The sequence below is a fragment of the Pistacia vera genome, unplaced genomic scaffold (assembly GCF_008641045.1).
Source record: "Pistacia vera cultivar Batoury unplaced genomic scaffold, PisVer_v2 Contig67, whole genome shotgun sequence".
Lineage (NCBI taxonomy): Eukaryota > Viridiplantae > Streptophyta > Magnoliopsida > Sapindales > Anacardiaceae > Pistacia > Pistacia vera.
In genome coordinates, this window is record NW_022196523.1 from 1,556,745 (window position 1) to 1,562,758 (window position 6,014).

Below are 6,014 nucleotides of genomic sequence, written 5' to 3' on the forward strand. Positions count from 1 at the left end.
AATTAAAACATGGAAAAATCCACAAAATAGCACACAGGCTCCCAACCTTATTTTGGGTGATGTCTTCCTACTTGTTTATTTATGTTGAAGAAAGTTAATCGAAGGCATCCTCTTGTTCCATCTTAAATGTCTAAATCTATTCAGTTCCTTTGTCATGCTTCATATGAAAATATGGTTACAGAACACCCTAATCACTACAAGAAATATATTAGATTATGACAAAATTAATTTTATCACATGTTATTTTGTCACGAGTAATATAGGTATTATGAGCAAATAAAAAAATATCATATTAAGTATGACAAAGAGAATATACAATGACTAAAAAAAATATTGTCATAATATTTTATCACAATAAAGAAACCTATAAGAAATATAGTGAAGAAAAACATTTTTATCATAATATTTGGTCACAAGTTTTTTATGTCAGATTTTGGCTCATAGGAAAATTGTTTATTATGACAAACATATTTTGTCATAAAACATTTTAGTCACTAGATTTAGTTACACGTGCTATAACTACAAATTATTTTGTCACAAAAGAATGTATTTATTATTTAAAAAAAAAAAATTGTCATAATATATGCTGAAATAGAGGTATTAATAACAAAATGTTTGAGTCAAAATTTAAGCGCCGAGATAAATTGTTTATCGTGACAAACATATTTGTCATAAAAAACTTTAGTCACTATATTTTAGTAATACATGCTATAATTACAAATTAATTTGTCACAAAAGAATTATTTATCATTACCAATAAAAAAAAAATTATCATTTATAAATGTTAAAATCGAGGTATTGGTGACAAAATATTTGAATCAAATCACTACAAGAAAATGTACATTCTGCAACCAAATTTTTAGCAACTGGCCAATACTAGTTGTAGATACCCTACATTTAGCAACTAAAATGCAATTGGTCAGCAAAATGGGATAAAATTTTGGGGGCCATTTATTCGCACGTTTGGCGTCTAATACTATTTGATTAGTTTCACAACAATTTACATTAGCGACTAATTTGTTTAGTTGGCAATTCTTGGACAAAAATTTTCTCCAATAAAGCAAAACAATTGACATCTAAATATGTGATTTCTCATTTGAATTTTTTGTTATAAAAAACAATTATTGGCAACTACACTATAGTAGCTAAATTAGATGACAAATATTTGTTAATTAGCATTATCATGTTGACAATGCTAAATAACAAATATTTGTCATCTAATAAACATGCAGCTTTCAGCTAACAGTATTATATTCGGACTAGAAAGAAAAACATACAAATTATCACGCAATGATTACCCATCTAATAATCACTACCATGTTATAATTTACAACAAGCTTATCCATCTAATAATCATGTTGACAATCTAGTATTGATGAATGCGCAATCAGTGGAGAAAATTGATATGGTCTGAATATGGTAATGTTAGCTAAAATCAAGTTATTACCTTTTGTATATTGATCATGTAATTATTTACATTATTCGTTTCCTTACAAGTTACATTTCTACTTGTATAAATGGACACAAATTGTACATTGAAAATTTATCAAATATACAAAACAATATTCTCTCTATTGTCTTGTTTCTTTTATCTTTTCCGGCATACTCAACAACCAAGTTGCTTCTCTTGCCTCTCCTTCTTCCCAGCATACTTTGGTAGTTCAACTACCTCTCTTGCTACTCCATCTCTAGATTCTTACTGTTGAAGAGAATGAATCAGTGCAAAGAGAGAAATTGGGGAAAATTTCATATACTTATTAATCACAATTCTCACTCTTATATAATATAGTAACTAACTCAACAACTAATGCAAGTTAACGACCAACTCAAGGTATAACTAAAATAGACACCAAACTAACTGATTACATATTTACATTATGTACAAACTAACTATTGGAGGGTGATAAAGATCAAGAACATCCAACTTGTGTAATAGTTTGGAGTGAAGATTGCTGCCAAGAGCTTTGGTCAGCAAATTAGCTGGCTACTCTTAAGAGGGAATATAAGCAGTCTTAATAAGGTCAAGTTTGAGCTGTTCCCTGACAATATGACAGTCAATGTCAATGTTCTTGGTCCTCTAATGAAACATAATATTAGATACAATGTGATTTGCAGCTTGATTGTCACAATGAAGAGGAATAGGAAGTAGGTTAGGAAAACCAAGTTTAGTGAGGAGTTGCACCAGCCAAATGATTTCACATACAGTGGAGGCCATTGCCCTGTATTATGTCTTTAAAGATGAGTTAGAAATAGTTGCATGCCTCTTGGATTTCCAGGATATTAAGGACTTACCAAGGAAAATGCAATATCCAGTGACTGATTTCTTTGTCATGAGGCAAGATGCCCAATCAGAATCACAATAAGCCAATAAAGTCATATGATTATCAACAGGGAAAAACAAACCCAATATTCCTGGAGTTGACTTAATTTACATAACTGCTTTAAAAGTAGCATTCATATGAGACTTCTTGGGTTTATGCATGAACTGGCTTAACAGGTTGACAAAATAGCTCAAATCTGGCCGAGACATGCACAAATACAGTAGTTTTCCTACCAATCTTTGATAGATACTTGGATCAGAAAGAAGAGAGTCATTGCCAGTAGGGAATAGATCATCATAGGCAGTAGATGTGAGCTTTAAAGTGGAATCGATAGGAATTGCAGAAGGCTTAGAACCAGACAATCCAAATTCTAAGATAAGCTCAAATGCATATTCCTTTGACATAAACCAATCCCCTTAGAAGATCTAGGAGCCTCAAAACCCAAAAAATATCTTAGAAACCCCAAATCCTTTAGTTTGAAGTTAGAATGCGGAATTTATTTAGTTTGATGAATCATATCAATGGTGTTCCCTGTGATGACTATATCATCCACATACACTACTAGCATCACAATATAAGAATCAACTCTCCTAATAAACAAAAAGTAGTCTGACTTAGATCGGAAAAAACCTCCAGCAAGAATAGCTTGTGTGAGCTTGTAATTCAAGGCTCTAGAAGCTTGTTTCAAACTATAAAGGGATTTGTGAAGCCTACAAATAGTATTCTACCCCCCTGCTTTGCAAATCCCTTAGGTAAAGTCATGTAAATCTCCTCTTGCAAATCCCCTTGTAAAAATGCACTATCTATATCCATTTGGTAAAGGGGCCAATCATGCATAGAGGCTAATGTCAAAATGGTTCTGATAGTGACCATTTTGATGATAGGGGAAAAAGTTTCAGCATAATCTATCCCAGCTTGCTGAATGTATCCCTGAGCCACTAATTGAGCCTTGTACCTTTCTAAGAACCATCAGCTTTATATTTAAACTTATACACCCACTTACAATCAATTGGAGTCTTACCAGGGGATAAAGAAACTAAGGATCATGTATGATTTTGTTCTAAAGCTTGTATCTCTTTCTACATTGTAGCCACCCAATTTGGATCTTGAGAGGCTAAAGAGAAAAAAGTAGGTTCCACCAGGTTGAGATGTGACAAATAGACTTTGTAGGAAGGGGAAATGTGATCAAAGGAAACAAAATTAGAAACAAGATATTGAGTGAAATTGGCTAAAGTTAAAGTGGAAGTGGAAAGAGATGGACAAACAAAATTAGATGTCCAAGTGGGAGGTCTTGTGGCTCTGCTGGATGAGAAACATTCTGGTTAAGGGAACGTATAGATAGGTCTATAATAGGCTAGTCAAGCAAGGAAGTAGGAGGAGATGTTGTAGGTTCTGTAGTCTAGACAGTGGGCATCATTAAAGATGGAGCAAACTCTAAATCAAGAAAGTCAGAGTCAATAGGAAAAGGATTATGTGGAGTTTGGGACCAGGTAAAAGGGAATATGGTTTCATAAAAAATGGCATCCCTAGTCACACTAACACAATGGGAAGAAAGGTTATAAAGAAAATAACATTTATGAGTTACAGAATAACCCAAGAATACACTATGAGTAGACCTTTGTGACAATTTGTCCTTAGAAGTGAGAATACTAGCATAAGCCAAAGAACCAAACACCTTCATATGATCCAATGAGGGAGGTTTACCAAAAAAAATTTCAAAAGGAGATAACCATTTAAGAACAGAAGAAGGAAATATATTTATTAGATATACAACTGTTTGCACACAGTAACCCCAAAGATGATTTGATATTTTTAGACTAAAATTTCAAGGCCCTAGCTACTTCTAAAATGTGCCTATGTTTCCTCTCAACAATACCATTTTGTTGAGAAGAATAGGCACAAGAACTTTCATGCACTTTTACTTTGCTAATGAATAGATCATGACAATCTTTATTGAAAAATTCAAGACCATTATCTGTCCTAATACATTTGGGAGTGAAATGGTATTGGGTTTGCACTATTTGAAGAAAGTGTTTGATGGTGTCAAATGAATTAGATTTAAATTGTATAAGGAACAACCAAGTAACTCTGGAGTGATCATCCACTATGGTAAGAAAATACATGGCATTACCATGAGTTGATGCCCTATATGGACCCCAAACATCCATGTGTAATAGGTTAAAAATGCAATTGGATTGTGAACTACTATGATGAAAAGGAATCCTAGTTTGTTTAGCTAATGGGCAAACAGGACAATGAGGAAGGTTATACACATTCTGTTTATGATGCATAAATTGCAAAACTGTAAAAGGAACATGACCTAATCTTTGATGCCATAATTCAAGATTAGTAGATAAAGTTGTAGACATAAAAGAAGCAGGAGAAACAAAACTTTTATTCAATTGAAAATCAAGAGGTTCAATATTTTTGGAACATGAAGTATTTGAAACATTGCAAACAACTTTATTTAATATCTCTACACTTGACAATGTTGATGAATTTTTTGAAATTGGATCAAAATAGTATAGGCCTTGGCTATGCCTACCAACCCCTTTCAATTTGCCACTGCAAAGATCCTGAATTAGACAGAAATCGGGATAAAATGTGATAGCACAATTATTTGAAATTGAGAGTAAATTGTGTTTGAAATCTGGGATATGTAAAACTTTGGAAAGATGAATGTCATTATCCAAATAGAACCTACATGTTTAATGTGAGTTTTAGTTCCATTTGTTAATCCTACAAGGGATTTCAAAGAGGGCTCTATGGTAATGGGGGATTGTAAGATAGACTAATTGTAAGTCATAAGGCCAGTGGCTCTTGTATCTATAATCCAACCATTATTATCCAAGCAAGAAAATAAAGCATTAAAAGTACCTGCAAGATTAGCAGCTGGAGAAGTAATGTTTTCCTTTCCAACAGTTGGAGAATTTGGTTGTATTGTTCAGAAGTCAGAATAGGACCAACTGAGGTATTAGCATTTCCGGCATCTGAAACCTCTGGAGTTAAGCTCTATGTATGCACTTGATTATCAGAAACTTTTGCTTTTGAATTTGTCTTGCCTTTTGTGAATTGGTAATCCATAGGATAGCCATTCAATTTATAACAACTATCTCATTAATGGCCAAGCAAACGACAGTAATCACACTTGATATAAGGCTTCTTGCCTTTATACCTCTGTCCTTGATTCTAATTCTTATTGTTATTCTGAGCATAAAAGGCAGTAGTTACCTCTAAATAAATGTTCATACTAGTCAAAATTCTTTGACTTTCATCCTATTAACTACTAAATATGCTTGTTTGACACTCAGTAAAGGATTCATTAACAAAATTTGACTCTGAACCATAGAATATGAGTCATTTAAACCCATCAAGAATTGAATTAACTTTTTTTGATTGAGATGCTGGAGATATGCCTTTGCAAAAATGTTATCTGGAGCAGGTAAACTGATTAAAGAATCCAACTCATCCCAAAGTGATTTGAGCTTATTATAATAGATCGCTACTATGTTGTTCCTTGCTTGTGACAATTTCTCGGTGGATACCAAAGACGCTAGTTCCATTGACTTTATGATATTATTCTTTCAAGTCTTGCCACACTTGAGAATCACTGGTCGAGTAGACAATTCTATTGAAGATTTCCTTCAAAACTGAGTTGAAGATCCAAGCGAGAACTAATGAATTGCATCTTTC